At 53.6% G+C, this 22,676-nt stretch overlaps 1 protein-coding gene and 1 pseudogene across 1 annotated transcript in view; both read left to right on the forward strand.

Moving 5' to 3' along the window:
* The window catches only part of TMEM178B (transmembrane protein 178B), a 340,748-nt gene that overhangs the window by 263,989 nt on the left and 54,083 nt on the right, over positions 1-22,676 (forward strand). The gene's annotated exons all lie outside the window — the stretch shown is intronic.
* On the forward strand, positions 10,400-10,933 carry LOC102860626 (annotated as a pseudogene).

Genomic DNA, 22,676 nt, shown 5'->3' on the forward strand with positions numbered 1-22,676 from the left:
AAGCAGTCAACAACCTCTAATCTCACTGCTCACGTGGCCTGCTTCAGTGGCCTTCCTTGTAGGGGTTTCTGCTCTGCGTGCCTTCACCAATGCTCCTCCTAGTACCTGTTCCCACATAACACCCAAGGGGTCCTTTTTAAAACAAAAGTCACATCATGTCATCCCTCTGCCTAAAAAATGCCCACAGGCTTCCCCTTGCATTTAGACCAGTATTCAAATTCCTTCTCAGGATCCCGTGAGCACCACTACGTGCCCTCCTGATGCCTCTCGCCTGGGTGGCTGTGCCAGTCTCCACTCTGGGCCCCGATGTTCTAAGGCACCAGGCAGAGCCTGCCTCCTCCAGCTGACTCGGGAGCGGGTCTATGGGAGAGATGCCCACAGATCAAAGAATACCACTCTGTTATTAGACGTTCCCATAAATGACACTTTGTGCACTGTCCGGGACACTTGGGATTGTTGTTGCTGTCACTGTTGTTAAGTGCTGTTGAGCTGATCCCAGCTCAGAACAGCCTCATATGACAGAATCCATCCTTGTCACTGAGGGTCCTCCTCTTCACGGAGCCTCGTGGATTAGATTCCCAAACCGCTCACTCCTCTCACACGAAGCTGCTTCTCCTTTTCTTAGAGCCTCGTGGGCTAGATTCCTAATCCCCTCACTCCTCTCACACGAACCTGCTTCTCTTCTTCATGGAGCCTCGTGGGTTAGATTCCCAATCCTCACGCTCCTCTCACACGAACCTGCTTATTTTATATAGCTGAGCTGCTGCCAAGTCTAACATTCCGCTTTTTGTTTTGTTTTGTAAAAAAACACTGCTTTCAAAGACCTTTTCTCCTCTATTACCAATACTAACAGTTGGCTTTCTGTAATGGGCCATTTTTCATGAGAAAGGCCATTTTTTAAAAGCGATCACATTAAGAGCATTAATTCGTGTGTAATGGCAAAGTGAAAGCAGCAGTACTCCACGTCGTGGTGGGTGTGCCGGGCAAGGGAGGAACCTCTCATTGGCAGAGTCATTACTTCCCATCAAGACATCTCTTGGTGCCTAAAATCCAGCATGTGCCTCCCCATGGTGGTGGCTTCTCCTGTGTCATGGACTCCGAGTCTCAGTAGCTTGGGGCCATCACAGCCATGTGGACCCTTGTGAATCCGCACAGCCTCCTGCCTCCCATTCAGGCATCTTGAGAGGTGAGAAAGTGAGCTTCTCTAGCCGCCTCCAAGCTGTGCTGATGCCGGGATAGGAGGCTGCCATCCAACCTTGACCTTCTTGACAGTCCTCAGCTCAAGTTCACACGGACATTGAACAGGTTTGTACTGACATTGAACCCTCGTTGTTGGAGCTGCTCTTATTCCCAACGTGCCCCACACATGACCCCTCAGCACAGTGACGCATCTGCCCGTAGGCTCTGAAGTGTGTTCTCAAGGCTGTGCTTGCTGCAAGTTGAGTTGAACATGGCTTTCAATCAAGTTCATGTGTGTGGTGTGGAAGCCCATCGCTTGTCCTTAACCCTTAGCTTTCCTTGAGGAGTGAGTACGCTGGGACTCTGACATTGCTGTCCCCTCGTTTCTTGGTTTCCAGGCAAAACCTCCTGAGTTTCAGAACCCTGAATTCAGTACTAAGCTCCTAACACTCTTTGTTCTCAGGTGGCCCTCCTAACTTAGATTTACAGAGTGTCACAAATGTCCTCCAAAGTTTTTTCTTAACAAATAAAAAATGAAGTTTGTTCTCTTCTCTTTACACCCCTTGCTGGTGAGCCAATTCCTGCTAGAAGCAGCACACTGGGGTGGGGCGGACAGAGTCCAGAGCACAGAGTTCCTGAGGTTGGGGATCTTTACAGAAGCTGACTCAGGCCATGTCTTTCTCCCATGGAGTGGCTGGAGCTCTGGTGGCCTAGTGTTAAGAAGCTGTGCTGCAACCCAGAAGGCACAGGGTTCAAATCCACTTGCTTCGAGGAAGAAAGATGGCTAATCTCCTCCCCTGTGGTAACTGCCTCTGAAAGCCTGCTGGAGGGTCTGCGATGGGTCACAGCATGGAGTGGTCAGTGAGTTCATGATAATGACCTTTTGACTGGTAGGTGAACATGAGAATCTCATGCTCTTAGTTGTGCCCACTCTTGAACACATGCAGTGTGTCCATCTGGCTACGGATAAGGCGTCCCCAGACCAGACTTGAGCTGAAGCAGACCGTTGGCTCCATGCTGTCTCTGAGGGGCACTGGCCTCAGGAGCTTCCCTCAGGGGTCATTCTCTGGGGACCTGACTCTCTGGGCCCAGCTGGGATTAGCAGTGTTCCCCACACCCTTAAAGCCATGTGCACTTCTATACAAAAGTAAACACTTTGTAAAATTTAGAAGCACATTGCAAATACCCTGAACTCTACCTGTATAATTATACCTTATTAAGGAGTCCTGCGTGTGGCGTACGTAATATATCGCATGGCTGCTCAGAGGACAAATGAGAATGTCCTGGAGAAAGTGCATCCAGGGTGCTCCTTTGAAGCAAAGGTGGGAAGACGTCATCTGTCATACTTTGGACATGTTGTTGGGAGGGGCTAGTCCTTGAAGAAAAACTTCATGCTTGGAAAGGTGAAGGGTCAGCGAAAGAGAGGAAAACCTTCAATGAGATGGATTGACTGTGGCTGTAACAATGGGCTCAAGTGTGTCAGATGATGCAGATGGCACAGGTTAGGACAGGATTCAGATCCAATGTTTATAGGGTCACTGAGAGTTGTACTCAACTCCATGGCACTTAACAACAACCACCACCACCAAGAGGTTGGCGGTTCAAAGTAACCTTCATCTCCGTGGATAGGCAGTCGTGGGAAGCCAAATATCAAATGAAATATTAATCTAAATGATAAACCAAATGCTTTATCAGGACTTGAGAGAGGCGCAAATACAAGCTGGAATTCCCCCTGAGACAGATCACAGGGGGCAAGCGCCAAGGCAGACCTCAAGGCATTTTCACAATTCTTGGATTGTATTTGCAAACCACTCCCTCCTGAGTCAAGCATAAGGTTAGCAATAGAAAGAGCCCAGCTTCACGTGCATAGAATTCGCTTTGTGATTTGCTCTCTGGTGATTCTCAATAAAGTTACAGAGAAGCTTGGTTCTGGGCGTCAGTCTTCGAGCTGTTCGCCCTCTGTCTTTATGCTGTTTTTTTCTCTATCCTTGGTGTCCTCCTCTCTCTCTTTTCCTCGGCTGACAGCAGGCTGTCTCCTCCAGTAAAGATTTAAAGCCTCCGAAATCCAGTGGGAGGTCACCTTAGGTCAGACATCATTTGTTCATCAATGTCAGCAGGACGGGACTTGGGACGCAGGTCCAAAGGCCTCCTTCCAGGGTTTAGTGAGGCCTCGGTGGGTCAGAAATTCTGTTCCAGTCTTGACTCCTCTGCGTAGATTTCATGAGTCCCCACTGCGTCCTCCTCCCACTCTGTTCTCTCACTGTGGGTCAGTTGATTAAAAGCCGTGTCTGCTTCCTGGCGGTGTTCTTCCTGCTAAGGGTCCTTTAGGGACTCTGTGGACACTGCAGTGCCATCCTCTGGATTCTGAAATACAGGAGAGGTCAGAGGTGATGGGATCCATCCACCATCAGCGGTCAGGTTAGCGGTGACTGTCGCTGAGCACAAAGCTCCCATCTCCAAAATAGTCAAAGGCAACTGAAAGGGGCCACATTTCTTAAAGTCTCAAAGCACCATCCAATCAATGCAAATCTGTTTTCTGACGTTCACTTGTGTATGGGTCCATAAAAAGAGACACTGTTAAAGGAAGAGCTGTAAAATCATTAAATTGTTGTTGTGTGTCATCAAGTTGGAATTGACTCATAGCTGACCCTCCAACAGGTTTTCAGAGGCAAATTACGTGGGAGGAGATTGCCCGTCCTTCTTCCGTGGAGCAGCTGGTGGATTTGAACTGTGTGCCTTGGGTTGGCAGCACAACTCCTTGCCACTAGGCCACGAAAGCTGCTGTTATGAAAGGGAACTGTTGCTGTGCTCCACAGAGGCCTTGCTTTGTTGGGTTGAAATCCTCCCAGCAGGAAGGCACGAGCGCCTGGGCCTCTGATGGAAGAAGCTGTAGCTCTTTCCTTCTAAGCAGGCATTTGGTGCTAGGCGTTACACATGGTCGGTGACCACCACATACACGGCCAGTTAGCATCTGGGTGACGATGAAGTGTGAGGGCTTCAGAACTGACAGGCAGCCTAGATGACTTTGGGAGGAGCTGAGCATCCCCCAAGCTCAAGGTGGGGTGTGGGACTCCCCAAACTCAGCTTCAGTCACTTGGCCCCAGTAACCTCCGGGGTCCCTATCTACGCCAAATGTCACAGACCCAGGAGAAGGTGCTGAAGTGGCCCAGCTTGGAGCAGCCCCCATCAGCTGCCCCAGAAGGGTGTGCCTGTGAGCGACACCCCACTGCACAGTCAGGCACCCCCTCCTGAGCCCACTGTGGGGTCCTCCCTCTGCTCTGTGGGAGACGGAACAAGACTTGACAGCAGTGGAAGAATCAGGAGATGAGGCTGGAGGGAATCTGAGACAAGAATACAAACATTGCGCTGATGACCATTTACTGTGGATCCGACTTCATGCAAGGAGCTGTGGTGGTACAGTACTTATCTGTTAACAGAAAGGTTGGTAGTTCAAAGCCATCCAGTGACTCCGAGGGAGAAAAGACTAGGTGCCCTCCTCCCAGGAAGCTCCCAGCCTCAGAAACCCCATGGTCACCTCTACCCTGTCACACGGGGCCACTGTGGGTCAGCGTCCCCCGACAGCACACAACAGACTTTATGCTCCACACACCATCTCATTTCACTCTTACGTGAACACCATGTTGTTGTTGTTGTTGTTGTTAGGTGCCATCACATTAAGTACGACTCATAGCAACCCTGTGAACAAGGAACAGATCTGAACCCCGTCCTGTCCTGAGCCATCCTCAATCTCTGACACCTTCAAGCCCACTGCTGCAGACACTGTGTCAGCCCACTTGGCTGAGGGGCTTCCTCGCCTGCACCATCCCAAGCATGATGTCCCTCTCCAAGGTGTAACTTCGCCTAGCAACATGTCCGAAGTGTGTGAGGTGTCATTGTTATTAATAGGAGGCCCAGGATACAGGCACCCTCCCTTATAAGGACAGCATGGGATTGACCCAGCACGTGGTAGCACAGGGGTGAAAGCACACAGGTGCCACCTAAACGGTGGTGCTTCGAAACCCGCGGCAGCTTCAAGGCCAAGAGTCCTGGTGGTCTGCTCTGTAAAAATGTACAGTCTCGGGGACGCTGTGGGTGGGCCTGGCCCATATTGCCTTGTTGTGAAGTTGGAACTGACTCAGCACCACTGACTCCCACGAACTCTTCCTTGGTGTTAGGACTCCCTGTCATCTTCGAGGGGTCTCCTGGATCCAGGCCTCATGTCCAGTTAGTCTAAGCAGTCAGGTCATAGCCGTGGGGCCAAGGACGCCTCTGCCTGTCATCACCTCCACACTGGTCAGCAAGGACACTGAGAAGGGTCTCACAAAGAAAGCTGGGTTAGCAGCCCACGCTGAAGAGAGGGGCCTCAGAGGGCACCACGTGGACCCCGAGGCCCACCCACGTCCCTCCTGTGCCACTTCCCTGGGGCCCTGTGCTCCTCAGTGCATGTCCACCCACCACTGTTCTGTTTCTGGGCCTCTCCCCACCCACCACACTAGAATCTTCTGTCACATGGTGGGGACTCACGCGGACCCCCCATGGCGGCCATCCTGCTGGCCACCCGCCCCCGCCACGGGGAGCCCACATGCTCGCATCTTGCTGCCCGCGGGAACCTGCCTCCTTCCCTGCAGCCACGTCACATGCCTGCTCCTCCTTCTTCAGCTGACACTCTCGGGGGGTGTGGGTGAGGCACTGGGACACATCCATGGCAGACAGGACATTTCGGCTGATCCTTTGGGGTCGGTGCACATGGGGTGAGGTAGTATCTGCTCAGGCATCAGTCCACGTCCAGATGGCATCTAGAACTTGTCAGCAGAGAAGGAATTTCCTCGAGTAGTGTTACCGTTTGACCTCAAGTGGGTTATCAGGTGATGATACCATTCCTATAGGGTGGTATTAGAGTTCAGTCATGTCCCCTCTAAAAAAGATATGCTGACGTCTTGGTCCCCACACCTCTGAGGTGTCCTCATTTCCAAACAAGGTCTTTGCAGATGTGACAGGGTCACAGGAGGACAGGTGGAGTAGTTGTTGTTGGGAGGTGCTGTGGCATTGACCAGTAAACACAGCAACCGCGTGAACAGTAGATCTGAACCCCGTCCTCGCCTTCCTCACCGTCTCTCATATACTTGAACCCATTGCTGATCCATCTACCTTGTTGAGGGCCTTCCTCCTTCACTGACCCTCCACCTTGCCAGGCGTGATGTCCTTCTCCAAGCTCTGGGCCCTCCTGGCAACATACCCAGAGTAAGGTGGGTCCTTATCCAGTGTGAATGGTATCCTTGCAAAAGAGGAGAGCGCAGGGGGAAGACAGCTATGCGATGGTGGAGGCAGAGATTGGGGTGAGGTGGCCGTAAGCCAAGGACCTCTGCAGACCAACAGATGCTCCAAGAGGAAAAGGGGACCCTCTTCCTGAGAACCTCAGGGAGAAAGGGATTCTGCTGACGCATGGCCTTTAGGACTGTGGGGTGCGAAGGGACACTTTGCTGTTGTTTTAGGCCAGTCACCCTGCTTGGGGTCCAGAAAATAAATACATGGCAGGGGGCAGCCCGCATGTTTGTAGGAGCAGGCCACCAGCACGTTCTCCTGGGGCATTTCTGCCTGGTGGCCATGGACCTCCAACCTCTCCATCAGCGGCTGGCATGTGAGGCATCGGTACTGCTCAGAGACCAGCCTGGCATGTTTGTACACCGTAGGAACACACTCTGAAGCACCACAGAGCGTGTAAAGCATTGGTACCACTCAGAGACCAGCCTGTCAGTCACGTGTGGCACACAGTAGGAACACACTCTGAAGCACCACAGAGCGTGTGAAGCATCAGTACCGCTCAGAGACCAGCCTGGCACGTGTGGCGCCCCATCTGAACACACCCCGTAGCACCACAGGCCTTTCACTCTGGGCCAGGCTTCCGTGGGTGACATTTGCCCGAGGCAGGTGGCACACAGCTTTCCTACTTCAGAAAGAGCAACAGTAATGAGACCACCTGGTTACTGTGAGTCTGACTGTGAACTCCCAAAAATGGATATGCTTGTCTCTCTGTGAAAACGTTCTCCAGACACGTTCCTGCATTGTGTGGAATTCTCTAAACAAACAGAGAAAGCAGGCTGTTCCTTCCTCATTAGTTTGTTTTGTCCCTGCCCTTGAGCCTCTCTCCACCAGTCAGAAGAATCATGTTGTGATTGCTGTTGTTATGTGCTGTCAAGTCAGCTGCAACTCATAGCAACCCTGTGTATAACAGCTCTGAAGCCTGCCCTGTCCTGAGCCAGTCTCATTGACACCGACACACCTACCCCCATTGTCCTATTCACTGTGTCCGTCCATCTCATCTGGGGGCTTCCTCCACCCTTCCTTCCACCCTTCAGAGCATGAAGTCCTTCTCCAAGGACTGGTCTCTCCTGACCACATGACCAATGTGAGGCGGAGCTTCAAAATCCTAGCCTCCAAGGAGAAACATGGTTTCATCCTCTCCAAGGCAGACTTGTTTGTTCTCTTGGTCCATGGTATGTTCAAGACTCTTTTCCAGCATCACAGCTCAAAGACATCGATCCTTCTGTCATCCTTAGTCATTGTCCAGCTCTCTGATGCATAGCAAATAGCAAGTGCTTGTGAAGATCATGGCCTGGTTCAGGCACAACTAAGTCTCTAGACTGACATCATTGCTTCTCAGTACTCCGGAGAGGTCCCTGACAGCAGATTTTCCCAGTGTAATTTGTCTTTTGATTTCTTCCCTGCTGGGGCCAAGAGTGTCAATTGTGGAGCCAAGAAGGCTGAATTTGTTAACCTCAATCTCTTCTCCATCCATCATGGTGCCACCAGTTGGGCCAGTGGCGAGAATATTTGTCTTCTTAATGTTGAGTTTCAATCTATATTGAAGACTACAATCCTTGACCTTCCGCAGCAAGCGCTTCAGGTCCTCCTCACTTTCAGCCAACATCTAATCCTCGAATTGACGGAACGTGCAATTCAAATGGACCTGCTTGGTCACAGGATCTAGAAGCCAGGCCTCCTGGGTTTCTTCATGGCGGGTGCAGCAAACCCCCTACTCTGAACTGTCCAGGAGATCTTGAGCAGCTTTCTTTTCTTCCTGGATGTTGTAGTTCATTGCCACTGAGTCAGCTCCAAGTCATAGTGACCTGTGTAGAGCAGAGCCCAGCGCTGCCCAGTCTGTCATGAGACAAGTGCTGAGCCATTGTCCATGGGACCGGAGCCAATAGAGACACTACAGGGTGAGCAGGGAGAGTGAGGCTGAGATCCAGACGAACAGAGGGGAGGCCCCTCGGGTTCTGCCCGAGGCCAGCGCTCTCCAGACTTCCTTTATAGTGTGGGGGTTACATCACGGTCAAGGTCTACATGCTGTTGTACATGCTGTTATGTTCACCTCCAGGTTAAGCAAGGGATACGAAGATGCTAACGCTTGTTGTGCCCAAAGCCTGCAGCTAAGCCCCGCCCAGTCGAGGGAATTGAATGTGGAGGTGTTCCCTTTTTTTTTTACAATTCGTTTTCTTTTTTTTTTCCATTCTTCCTTAATATTATCAGTGTCTCCCAATGAGAATAATTTTTCCTTTTTTATTATTAATTTAAATGCACATTTACAGAGACTTTGGATTTCCATTCATTCATTGTTGCACTTTTCTCCCTGCCCAACCCTCTCCCCCAGCACACTCTTCTCTTTGAAAAGTAAAAGAAAAATTCTTTCATTGTTTTACAATCCTTCCCCCCAAGTCCACTCCACTGTGCAGCCTTCAATTTAGATGTGTGTTGTTGGCATTTTATGAGTCAGCACCTGATGAATAATATCCGCGGTCCCTTGTTTGACTAGCAGCCTCCTGATTTGTCTGGAATTGCTCAGTAGGCAGAGGGCACGCTGGGGGCCCAGCAGTAAGAAGCCGTGCTGTAATCCCGCAGGCACACCGCTCAAATCTGCCGGTTGTTCCATGGGAGAAAGATGGGCCGTCTCCTCCTGTGCAATTTACTGCCTCTGAACACCCACTGGAGGGTCAGCTGTGGCTCAGCTCTGTCTCGACAGCAAGCAGCAACAGTCTTGCTGGGAACGTGCTCTAGTGGGGTAGGTAGCGCTGACTGAAAGGTAGGCAGTTCTCATCCACCAGCTGCCCTGCAGAGAGCGATGGCCAGGCCTTCTGTAGAGATTTACCACCTCAGCAGCCTCGCCTGGAGTCGCCGTGTGTCAGGACTGTTTGGACGGCGATGGGTGGTCGGACTGTGAAGTTGTTCTTCTTCTTCTGGACGCTGGGAGTCAAATCCTGTGCCTTCTTCCCGATGCTTGGAGGGTTTGAGCCCATTATTGTGGTTGGTTTTTTTTTCTGGACACTGCTCCCCCATCAAGGATGAGGAGGAAGTATGAGTGTAAAATTCATAGTGGGCAGCTATTCTGGGACCCCCTCTGTCAATTACATGGTTAACGCACAGCTTAAAAGGGAGAGAGCTCCCATCTCTCTCGCACCAGCTGGCCATCACGCAGAAGCCATATCCGCTCCCCTAATCGCCCCTTCTGGACCCATGGACTGGTCTATCTCATAAATTGCCTTTGAAACTGGGTCATCGCCAAGCCTGGCCCTCCATTTATCCAGCCTAATGGAAAGAAGAGGACACCTCCACACACGAGCTAATACAGTGTCTGCGAGACATGCGGGGAGAGCTGTAATGTATTTACCACTTAGAGCCTGGGAGATGGATGGGTGGAGGAGGCCCCATGTCCCCAGGATCGTAAGAGCTCTGATTAGCCAATAATAACACACGAGTGCCCAATTACACCGCCTGTCCCTGGCCAGCACCATGCTGTCAAAGTCATCAATAGACTGGCGATTTCTGTGACTTTCAAAATTGTCCTTGCCACTGCCAAAGGCTTTGCTTTGGGGAGATGTCTGGGTAAAGTTAAGTGGAGACAATTGAACGAGGTCTAGAGTTTGCTAGAAACCTCTGCGTCCAAAAAACAGCCCCTGCACTCGAGTTGTCAGAACACACAGGGACTGCAGGACAGGCCCGCGCTCCCACGTTGTTGTTATTGTTGTTGTTGTTGTTACCCGAGGGCTCCAAGGCTGCCGCATTTGGGAAGCTGACACACGCTTTCTCCCACGGAGCGACTATGGGGCTAGAATAGCTGGCCTCTTGGTTAACTGTCACCCTCTTTAAACACTGTGACACTAAAGCTGTTTTGCTTAAAAAAACTAAAAAGGCGTTGGCCAAGGGGCGTCCCTCGGCGGCGGCCATGCCTAAGCGGGGCTGCCCCTTCGGGGACGTGGCCCCGCTGCAGCTCAAGGTTCACGTGGGTCCGAAGGAGCTGAGCTGCGGCATGTCCAGCGAGCGCCAGGCCAGAGAAGCCTTTGAGAGGACCAGGCAGCTCTTATACCAAGGGGCCCAGGCCTGCATGGACCACATGTGGGATGAAGGTTCAGCAGAGAGCTGCCCCCTCGTCCACCTTCCCGAGTCCCCAAAGCCCAGCCCAATGGGCGTCCCAGTGGCCACCCGAGGACAGATATGCTGATTGGACCGGGCGGCCGCCTGCTGTGGAGCTGGGCCCAGGGCTGACCTGTCGGAGGTGGCGTCCAGGGCCTGCTCCTCCTGCGTCCGCAGCGTGGACGGGAAGGCAGCCTGCAGCCAGTGCAAGCGTCCCCTGTGTGGATGGTGTCTGCGCACCTGCTGGGGCTGTGGGGCTGTGGCCTGTGCCCTCTGCTCCGCTGCTGACTACAATGATGTCCATGAGCGGGTGCTCTGCAGCTGCTGCTCCATGTTTGAAGCCTGAGGCCGTGGGCGGTGCTGTGGAACTGGGCTCAGTGGATACCAAAGGACTGCGGGCCTGGCCCGGCTGGGCGGGTGGGCCTGTGGTTAGTTTATATTTTGTACTCCAGACACAGAAATTGACGAATAAACTCTTTATATTTGGGGGGAAAAACCCAACTAAAAAGACCCTCACTGTCATTGAGTTGGTTCTGAGCCGGCTAGTCTCCCTCCTCCAATTTCTGAGGCTGTAACCTTGATGGAGGCGACCTCCGTCCTTGGAGGAGACCTCCGTTGTTGTCCAGCTGGTGGATTCGAACCACTGGAGACATGCCACTTTTTGGTTATCAGGGCAACACATTGCAGACCGCACCACCACTGTAGTGCCTTGGGGTTGATGGTGATAGATCACAGCCCTGTGGTATCGTGACCGCGACAGGGGACCGAGCGTGACAGAGGTCGGGAGGGTGGCAGAGGCCAGGCCAGGCTCTGCTGGAGTCACTCTGCGTCGTGGCCGGCTTGATGTTACCTAACGATAAAGCCGGGCGGACCGGCCTGTGCGAACAGACGGCTACGTCCTTCTCAGCAGCAGTTGTTGCATCTGAACCAATGACCTTTTGACTCACAGCCCAGTACTTAATCCTTGGTGCCACCAGGGCTGTTTCTCTGGATCTGAGCATGGACCATCCAGAAACTCCATGGGGAAAGGCTGTTTCCAGAGATGTCCATCTTTCTGCGGTGGCAGGAGCAGCACGGGAGCCCATGCAGAACAGCTCAGGGTCAGCCTGGCATGTCCGGGACCCAGCAAGCTGTTCCTGAAAGGCGGCTGCTTCGCAGACTGACCAGCACCTGACAGGCGGCCCTGGGGCCATGCGCCCACACGCAGGGCTAGCGGCCATCTTGTCCTCGGCCTGGGCGGGTCCACGGGAGCTTTGCAGCTTCTCACATAGGAATCTGCAAGTGTAGAAATCCATTTCCCTTCGAGTTCAAGTTCCCCTCAAGAAAAAGAAGATACTGTATGCTTGAAGGAGAGGCAGAGAGGGCATCAGGGCTGAATCTGGGGCCCTCATCGCCCACCCTCCTGCCTTCTGCTCCTGGGCTAGGGGGCCATCTCCTTCCTTTTCAGATGTGAGGAGGTATTTATCATACCTGCGTGTGCTCCAAACCCATAGGTCCATGCTGTGGACTGTGACTGAGTTCAGCAGTTTCTGTTGGTCCTTTGAGGGAGGTCGGGTTGGGGAGTTTGTATGGTACAAATGTTTAAGTGCTAGACTACTAGGCAAAAGGCTGGGGGTTCAAACACAACAAGGTGCCCAGGAAGACAGGCCGGAAGACCTCCAGAAAGGTCACGCTCATGCGGGGCGCTGTGAGTGGAAACCGTCTCAAAACCAACCAGCAACTGGCGCGCTGTCTTCTCTTCCCCCAATGCTCTGCTGGTCCCGGGAGCCCAGTGCACTGGGGGTGCAGCGTGTGCTGTGCTCAGGGTCCGGAGGCTGGATCCACCAGCAAGCTCTCCTCTCCTCCTCCTCCTCCTCTCGGGATCTCACAGAGGATTGCTGAGTCCATAGGCATGGGTCGTGGCCCTGGGTGCACTCACCGTGGGTGACTTCGGGGTTCCACCCTGACTCCAAGGTTCCAAAGAGGCATCCTTGTCCCCAGTTCTCATGGCAGCCGGCCTCATCACACCTTTGGGTTTTCAAAGCCTGAACCCCTCTGGTGCTCTTGAGGTGCCTTCAGGTGGGAATCTTAGGTACATGTTAGGGGTGAGTGTGCTGATCAGGGTTCCTGGTGATGACCTTCAGTCTCAACCAGAGCCCACGTGTGGGTATTTTCTTGAGAGAAAATTTATGCTTCTGCACCTCTGACAGGAGTCTCAAGTGGGCACTCAACCAGGCCAGGTCCTGGGCATTGATCCTGCCCCTCGCCCGAACCAACAGGTATTTATGGATAATGCTGCAGGATTTGAGACGGAAAGCATTGCTGTGGTGTGGGAACTTGGGAGGGTTTTAAAAGCAAGACAGCCGCAGGCCTGGACTCCAGGAAGCATGAGAATTGACAGAGGAGCAAGCCTGAGCCTCCAAACCAGCAGCTTGAAGGCAGAGGGCAGGCAGGTGGGGCGTCGTGGGAGACCCAGAGCGAGGGCTGGGCGGCCGCGTGGCCCACTGTGTCCTCCTTCTTCAGCAGCTCATTCCCCAAGGTGCCAAGTAGACAGAAAGACTGAAGAAAGGTACAGGAAGGACGTTCGAGGTGCAGAAAGAGCAGGCACTACCGATCAGAGATGCCGTCTACAGTTTGAGATGGGTGGTGAGGGGCAGTGGGCCCAGCATGGCCTTTCGCTCCCGATGCCGCAGCAGAAATGCTTGTGGACTTTGAAGAACTCAGTTGTTAGGTGTCGCCGTCTGCTCTGACTCAGTGACCCCCGTCCGACACTGCCTGGGCCTGAGCTGTCCTCACCGCCATGGCTGGGTTTGAACCCGCTGCTGGAGGCACTGGACTCTCTTCCACGCCTGGTGTCCTTCTCCAGGGGCTGGCCCCTCCTGGTAAAATGCCACAGTGTGTGAGATGAGCTCCCTCCATCCTTAGTTCTAAGCAGCGTTGTGGTTGGAGTTTTCTAAGCCAGGTTGGTTTGTTCTTCCTGAAGCCGTGGTCTATTTGCTCTTCTTCCCCAGCGTCATCACACAAAGGCATCCATTTACCCTGATTTTCCTTATTCATTGTCCTGCTTTTGAATGTAATGAAGTGACTGAAAAGGACACGGCTTAGGTCAGGTGCAGCTTAGTGACATCGTTGCCTTTGAATAATCTCAAGAAGTGATTGCAGAAGATTTGCCTGGTGGAGAACGTTGTTCGGTCTCTTGCCTGTTGTCTCCATAGGCATTAATGGCTCTAAGTTCAGTGAAAGCCTCGGCAGCTTTCATCTTTTCTGTTTGTCACGACATTGTGTGTTGATGTGCTAGGACTTTTGGGTTCTGAGGGTCGCAGTGTGATCCACGCTGAAGACTGCAGAGTCTTTCATCTTCTGCAGAAAGCTCTCCAAGTATCCTTCTCATTTAGCAAGCTAGGTCATGTGATCTACGTAATACAAGCTGTTGATGAGTCTTCCTCTGACCCCCTGAATGAGGCCACATTCTTCTGCAAACCAACTTCTTGCATGGTTTCAGATTTTCACAGATTGAATAGGCATGGAGAAAGGATGCAGCCCTGACACACGTCTTTCCTGATTTTGACCCCATTGTTCTGTGCAGACAACAGCTTCTTGCTCTATGCCTAGGTTTCTCATGAGCACAGGTAAGTGTTCTGGGATTCTCATTTTTCTCAGTGTTAACCATAGTTTGTTATGATCCATACAATAACATAGCCTTGGAGAGAAATGAAGTCCTGGCACGTGCTGTAACATGAATATGCCTTGAAAATGTGAGGTTGAGTGAAATAAATCCATCACAAAGGACAGATATTATGTGAAGTCACGTCTGTAGGTGAGAATAGGTCTGAAACAGGCAGATGCCTAGACCCTCCAGGTGGGCGAGAGGGAGGACACAGCTGGCACAGTCCTGAGGGTTCTGGAGAGCTTTCGGGATAGATCTCTGAGCTGTTGGTGGTGCATCCAAGTGCTGGGCCTCTTGCCGTGTCTGACAGAGCCCCAACTCATGCTCGTTTTCGTTGCTGGTTGGAACAAGAAGTTGGTGCTGAGGAAGGGGCCCCTCTTTGGGATGGGGTGTTTTTCTCCTTGGGGAAATGAAGAGCTCCTAGGTCATTCCTCTGTCACCTCATCAGCAGTGAGTTTGCAGAGCGAAGACTGTTCACACAGCGCCAGGGCAGGGTGGGGGGTGGAGCTGCAGGACAGCTCTAGAGACGTCCTAATTACAGGGTGAGCACCGCCAACCTCGAGCACAGAGAGAAGATGCTCAGAGAAGCGGGTACCAAGGAGTGAAGGCCCAGAGATTGTGAAAGGTGGGCCTGGTGGCTGTGCAGGACTGAGGACATGGACTGGCCTGTGGGACTTGAGGGACGCAGCTAAGAGGCCAGGAGGGGAGGAGGCACCCCCTCCTTGTGGTCAGGACATTATGGTGGGACTTCCTTCTGCCCCTGCTCCCCCTCATGGTGGGAGCCACTCCAGCAGTAATTCATGGACGTAATTCAGGGCCCAGGACAGGGCGAGCTCCAGGCCTGTTGTTCACTGTCCCCTCGAAATCCTCGTAGCAACTGTGTGCGGGCTCCCCTGAGCCAGCCGCCCTCTCATTTCTTGTTCCTGTCTCAGGTACACACTGCCCACCTTGACCTTTCATTGCCATGAACCTTCCCTGTGTCCCACAGTCACAGCTCCAGCCTCACCCCCTGCTGCCCCCTCCTCCAGCTTCCCATTGGTCCTGAGGCAGAGCATGGACCGTGGTGACCCACTTGTGCTCCGGGTCCTGGTGGGCTCCTCGGCGTCCAGGTCGGAGGAGTCGGGATGGAGGCTCACGGCAGCTTGGGGTGCTTGGGGAGCCTCCGGCCGCCCCCCACACACACTGCACCTTTGCTTGGTCCACAGCCGGGTCACGAGCGAGCTCCCGGTCAGGTGAGTGTGAGCAGGAGACCTGCTCTTCCATTTTTGACCCTAGGAGGCTGCTTCGTCCCAGGGCTTTGTCCGGTCTCCTGCAGCTGCTGTCAGAAAACTTCACGCACTGGTGTCTGTCAGCAGCGGCCTCTGTTCCCGCACAGTTCTGGAAGCCGGTCCAGCCCAGAGGTCCCACATTGGTCCCGCCCTCTCTCTGCTGGCCCTGGTGGCTCCAGGATTCTCGGCTTCCCAGCTGTGCTGTCATGTGGCTGCCCTGGCCCTGCATGTTTCCCTGCCCCTTCCCTTTTGGGGACACCTTTCAGAACCAAGAGACCTCCCAAGGACTCTAGTTCTAAATGAGGCCAGTCACTGGTCCTGGGATGAGGATGTACCCTTCACCTCGTAAAGCGCTCTGGTGGCACAGGTGAAGCCTTCTGCTATGAACCAAAAGGTCAGTGGTTTGAACCCACCAGCCGCTCTCGGGGAGAAAGAGGGAGTGGTCTGCCTTTATGAATGAAGTACTTTGAAGGTGGGTCATTGTGAGCTGGAGGTGACCCAGCCACAGCCTCTCCCTCTCCCTCTCCTTCCTCCTTCCCCCTTCCCTTTCCTCCCCCTCCCCTTCTTCCTCCCTCTCTGCCATCGAAGTGGCACTGGCTCCTAGCTGACCCTCCATAAATCACAAGACAAGAGACTGCCTGTCTGTCTTTCTCCCTTGGTGCCGCTGCTGGGTTCGAACCGCTGGAGAGGAGGCCCTTTTGGGTAAAGCCGCACAGCTCCCCACAGACCGCGCCTCTAGGGCTCCCTCTGGTGGCAGTGAGTGTTGGTTACGCCCCTTGCAGCAGCCCTGGGCCCATCTGTCATGGAGCCAAAGCCAGACTGGTGTCTTCTAAGTCCCTTTCCTGCCCAGCCCCTGTGCTCTCCTCCTGACAAAAAGCATCCCACATGCTTGTTGGCATAGCTGCCTTAGACGTGTACGCTTTCCTTACCGGGGGATGGGAGAGACAAGCGGGTGGGGGCTGCAAACTGGGTGGAACCGAAGCGCTAGAATTAATTCTCGCTCCCACACAAACCTCAGAAATGCCACACAATCAGCAGCCCCGCAGCACGCTGAGACACCGCAGCGCCACTTCGGATTCAGAACGGGTGGTGTGCTAATTAGCAGGTGGGATGGGGTATTTACAACATACTGTGATAGAATTACCATCACCCCCCCACCTCACGGTGCAAGTCTTCCTGGCCACGCATCCTGCCAAGACCGCAGAACAAATGAAGTGAGACGCTTGGGGACTCCACACTCCCAGAGAAGGACAGCAGGGAAAGGGTACAAGTCATCACCTCAGGGCAGGAAGCCCTCTCAGCCCCAAACCTCTCTGTCACCCAAGCTGTCCTCACCATCTTGTTGATGACCACATTCCAAAGGAAGACCGAGAAGATGCCAGAGGGTGGACAGGTCCCATCCCACAGCTCGAGCCTGCTCTTCCCGAAGGGAAGCCACTGGGCCTGCTGACTTGGAGGTCAAAGCCCCTGCAGCCATGTGGACTCAATGGAGGAAGATGAGGGATGGGATGAGATGGGGAAAGAAATGAGGTCCATCTGAAGGCTGGCCAGGGCTCCCGTCATCCATCCACAGGCAAGAGTCTGCCCTAGAGGTGGCCTTAAGCAAGGGGAAGTGGGATAGGGCTTGGTCAGCAAAGAAACTCGTACACAGAGACTTAGCGGCAAGTGTGAACATCACGTGGTGAGGAGGATACCGAAGCAGAGGGAGAGATGGAGGCTCGTGGATGAGGAGGAAGTGTGAGTTCTCACCTGAGTGAAATGAAGCAGCCACTGCAATTTAGGGTCCCCGGGACTCCCTCCAGCAGTCCTCTCTGGAGACAGTAACGGGCAAAAGATGTGATTATTGTCACTTGGGGAGCAGAGAGCTCACAGGACACTGTGGTTGTGACCTGCCGTCATGCTGGCTGACTCCTAGTGACCCTGTGAACAACAGAACACAGCCTGCCTGACCCTGCTCAGCCCAGCTGTGTCCGTGGGGTGTGAGCCCCCGTCGCCACCTCTGTCCTTCCTTCTCATCGAGGGTGTGTGAAAATGGACCTTCCGGCGGGGGAAGGGAATGTCAGAGTGTCACCTTCACCCTCACCCAGGAATGCCAAGGTGTCAGCCATGGCCTTACACGTTGAGGGCTGTCAGGTAGACGGACCCCAAATGTTGCCGGCGAGATGAGACTGGGGTTTTCTGCCCCAAATCACAGAGATTCACTGTTCCTCTCAGTGTCTCTCCTGGATGTAGTTCTCTGAGGACAGAACAGTGGCTCTGGCATCGGGCCTACAAGGGTTTCTTCTCTCTGGGGTTATGGGCGCCTTCACAGCAGGGTCTCTGAGACCCTTATGTGGAATGACCACTCTGCTGGGCAGTCAGTCAGTTCTGGGGAACACGCCTTCCCTGAGTCCGCCATCCCAACTGTCCCTCAGGCAGGCTGACCCTGAATAGATCTGTGCTGGCCGTTAGGTGATGTCGAGACGGTCAAACTCATAGTGCCTCTGTGTCCAAGAGCGGGAAGTGCTGTGGTCTTGTGCCAGCCTCACGGTCGTTGCCAGGAGCCCACTGCTGTCAGCTCATTTCCCTGAGGACCCTCTTGGTATCACTTACTCTTGTGGCTGCTGTGAGGTGCCACCGAGCTGAGTGTGACCCATAGCGACCCTGTGAACCACAGGCCTGAACCCGGTCCTGTCCTGTGCCGTCCTCACCTCAGACACACTAGAGCCCTGGCTGCAGTCACTGTGTCAATCCATCTCATTGGGGGTCTTCCCCTCTTTATCTGACCTTCCGCATTCCCAAGCATGATGTTCCTATTCAAAGAACAGCCTCTCCTAGCAACATGCTCAGAATATGTGAGATGAAGCTATGTCATCTTTGCTTCCAAGAAGCCCTCTGGCTGCACCTGCTCCAAGGCACATCTGTTCTTTTGCCAGTCCATGGGATATGCAGTACTGTTCTCCAACAGCACAGGCCAAAGGCATCAATTATTCTGTTATCCTTATTCATTGTCCAGCTCTCAAATGCATAACAACTGATGTAAAATGTCATCACCTGAATCAGGCGCACCTTAATCTTCAAAGTGCCATCATTGCTCCTCAAAAATTGGGAGAAGCCCCTGGCTGCGGACGATACGTCTCCTGATCTTCTGACTGCTGGTGCCAAGGGTGTTGGTTGTGGATCTAAGTGAGATAAAGTCATTGACAGTTTCAATCTTTCTCCATCTATCTTGATGTTGCCTATCGGTCCACTGGTGAGGATTTTTGTCTTCTTGTTGAAATGCAATCCATATTGAAGCCTGCAGTCTTTACTCTTTGGCAGCAAGAGCTTCAAGTTCTCAGTTTCATCAAGCAAGGTTGTGTGTGTCACCTGCATGATACAGACTGTTGGTGAGTCTTCCTCCAAATCCTAATGCCACATTCTTCTTCTTAGAGCCCAGTTTCTCAGATTATTTCCTCCACGTATCTAGTGAGTAGGTATGGAGAGAAGATATAACCCTGGTGCACGCCTTTCGTGAGTTTAAAACATGCAGCGTGATGCTCTTTGGTTTTTTAGAAGTGTGAGCATGGTGTCAGGCATTTGGAAATGTCTCGGCCGAGAACATACCCCCTGGTCAATGCTCAGCTTCTCCTACTAGTGAGCCAAAGCCCACTTTACCAGTGGCTGGGATTCATGGGGGCCCCAAACTTGTCAGAGTAGAACTGTGTACCATTTGACTCTCACTGTCCAATGCCCAGATGCCAAGGCTTTCTTCCAAGAGGCCTCTGAGTGGTCTCAAACCTCCAGCCTTCTGTTTAACAGCCATATGTGTCTGCATTACTGGGGACTCTGCCGCCTGTAACTGTGGAAGTGTCAGGTCGGCGCTGAGGAGGAAGGGGCAGCATTGCCTTCTGCTTCGGCTCCGTCTCTGGTCTCCCTCACCTGAGCCCTGACTCCCCCAGCACCACAGCATCTGGCCAGCGTTGCATTCTCGGCCCGCAGTCCCGGACAGCACTGTGTGTGCAGGCGTGTGTGGATGGGTGTGGCGTCCACCCCCATATCTGCCTCTCCCAGGGCTGCGTGGGCACAAATACCACATGGATGGCTTTCAAAACAAGAATGTGTCATCAACTTTGGAGGCTGCAGTCAGAGTGTGGTCTGCAGGGAAGGGGTATCCGTGTGCCCTAATCCCATGTCCCATGGTGTGCATGGCTCATGGGGGGTCCTCTCAGGTGTGTGTCCCCCCCGTGTCCCTGGTCTGCTCTTTTCTAAGGCCCACCACTCCCCAGGCTCAGACTAGGGAAGCACAACCAATGGCGTTTAAATGGCTTTTTGTTATTAGGGGACATCGAATCGACTATGACCTATAGCGACCCGATGAACAACAGACCTGGACCCTGTCCCGTCCGGTGCCGTCCTCACAGTCTCTGTCACCCTTAGCCGTGGCTGCAGTCACTGTGTCAATCCATCTTGTTGAGGGTCTTCTCTCTTTCACCCTTGACCTTTCCCAGCATGATGTCTTCTTCTGAAATTGCCCCTCCCCCCCCCGACAACGTGCCCAAAGTGTGTGAGGCCAAGTGTCACCAGCCTTGCCTCTACAGAGCATCCTGGCTGCACCTTCTCCAGGACACGTTTGTTTGTTCTTTTGGCAAAATCCATGGGATACTCAGTACTCTTGCCAGCAGCACAATTCCAAGATGTCTGTTCTTCTTCGGTCTTCCGTACGCATTGTCCAATTTTCAGACACATAGAAAGCAGTTGAAAATACCATGGCTTGGATCCGACACACCTTGGTCTTTAAACTGATGTCTTGGTATTTAGCACCACACACACACACACACACACACACACACATCCAATTGCAGCACCCGGGAGCTCGGGGAGCTTAGTGGTGAGGTGCTGTACTCCCCGCCAAGGCATATGGTTGGGATTCACTAGCTGTTCTGTGGGAGACAGACAGTCTCCTCCTGTGTGCTTCACGCCCTCTGAAAGCCTGCTGGAGGGTCAGCTATGAGCTGGTTCCAACTTGACTTGACAGTACGTAACAGCAATGATGGCAACCCCGTAGCTATCTAAGTGATACAGACACAGGGAAGGAGCAGGGTGGTGGCGTACGTGGTTTGCGGGCTGCTAACCAGGGGCTCAGCAGTCAAGCCCACCAGCCGAGAAAGATGAGCAGTCGCTTCTTTTAAAAGCCACAACCTTGTAAACCCAGTGAAGAGCCCCTGTGTGTCAGAATGAACCGTACAGCAGTGTGTGTACAGGGTGGAGGGGATGACGGGAGATACTTATCTCAAGGAAATGACACCATGGATCACGGGGAGCGGCAAGTCCATGGGCTGGATGTCCGATTATGACCGTCCGTTACTCATGTTAACTAGGAGCTGATGTTCGGTGAGCTGCACGGCAGGCTGCTGGCTCATGGGCTGGTAAACCTCGAGAGCTGAAGATCAGGTGATAACCAGCTGAATGCAGGACTCTGGGCGAGCTTAAAGCTGATTGGCTGAATGTGCTGGATCACGTCGTGAGGATGCCTGGCAGATTGCGTCATGACTGAGCTGGCAAACCTTGGCGCGAGCCTCTCTGAGTTGGCACACAGCCTGCAGTAACAGGGAAGCCACTGTTCCCAGCTGGCCTTTCCCGTCAGCACAGAGCTGAGCGCCAGGATTTCTGGAGAACAGTGTTCAGCCCTTTACCCTAGGACCAGAGTCCAGCTGTCTGGCCAGGAGCTCTGGTGGGCTGCTACCAGGGTAAGATGTGTGCAGTGGCGTCTGTCCATGTGTACACTCTCTGATCAGGTCTGAGCAGGTGTGGGATGGAGTCTGGGCCGTTGTAGGACGTTTGAGGGCTTTGCCTGCATCCTACAGCTGAGGGCCTTCTGTCAGTCCTGCTTTGTCACTGAGAAGGGGATGGAAGGGGCTGGGACTCTCTTAAAGCTTCCCCATGCCCAGCGCCATCTCAGCCTCTGGTGTGCAGAGGGCCCCACGCCCCACCCTTAAGGTCCAGCAGATTCCCCCAGCACTCGAAGGCTAGTCTGGGGCTGACCCTGGCCCCTGACCTGACAGCCCACCCTGCATTTGCCTGCTCCCCTCCCCCACCTCTCATCTCAGTGTCTGGGCGCATGTCCCTCTCCACCCACCACCATGGTCTTGCCTCGGGACCATCTGCGAGGATCCATGGGAGGCAAATTGGATTGTTCAGCGGGAGTGAAGGAGGTGTGGTCGAATGGCTTGATGGAGAAGCTGCATTTTCCACAAGCCACAGGCCGTGCTGCTGAGGGCTTGGAGAAGTGGGCAGGGGGCTGCTGCTTGGAGAGGGGCATTGAGCTTTCTGCCCCCTTCCCGAGAGAGATGGCCTTAAAATGAGCGGTAGAGAAGCTCTGTGAGATGGCTTCACTCCCTGCAGTCTCTGTGGACTAAGCACAGACATTATCACCTCTGTCTGGCCTGTCCACTTGCAGACACTCATCAAATCCCAGGACGGGGCCTGAGCTCTGAGACCACAGCACCAGGAGCAGGGCCCACCTGTCCACCTGCCTTCGTCCTCAGCCTTCAGTGGTCCTGGAAGCTCCCCCCTTTCAGTCCCCAAGGGACACTGAGATGAAGTGCACAGGACAGTCCTGGCCACCCTGCCTGCATTAGTGAGCGTCAGTGAGGGCCAATGCGCTGTGTGGACGGCAGCACCAGCCTTTGAGGGGAAAAAACTTCCTGGGCAGCAAAAATATGAGCAGGCGGACCTGGGTTACCACGGATTCAGGTCCAGATGACCCAGTACAGCGAATACATGATGAAGTTATGTGGGCTTTAGCCTGTCAGCCATTACCCGGGTGGTGCAGAGGGTTAAGTGCTGGGCTGCCAGCTGACAGGTTCTATTTCACAGCGCCCGGCAGAGGAGGAAGTACAGCACCCCTCGTTCACATTTACGGCCGTGGGTCAGTGTAACAGCCATGGCTTTTGGGTGGTCGGCGAGGCATGAGATGGCACGATGGTTGCTGGGGACACCCGCCCTCATGTGCCGATATTCTTGTGCCATTGGCCATGGCCATGATGTGGTCACCAGGTGATGAGGAGACAGGGCCACGCTGACTAGGCCTGAGGCAAGGAGAAGAGTGAGCTACATGTCCTCCTCTCCTGTCCTGGGAGATCCCAGAAACCACCCCTTCTCTCAGGCACCCCACCCCCACCTCCCAGAAACCACCCCTTCTCTCAGGCACCCCA

Source organism: Elephantulus edwardii, unplaced genomic scaffold (genome assembly GCF_000299155.1).
Source record: "Elephantulus edwardii isolate Elephantulus edwardi_28Jun2011 unplaced genomic scaffold, EleEdw1.0 scaffold00055, whole genome shotgun sequence".
Lineage (NCBI taxonomy): Eukaryota > Metazoa > Chordata > Mammalia > Macroscelidea > Macroscelididae > Elephantulus > Elephantulus edwardii.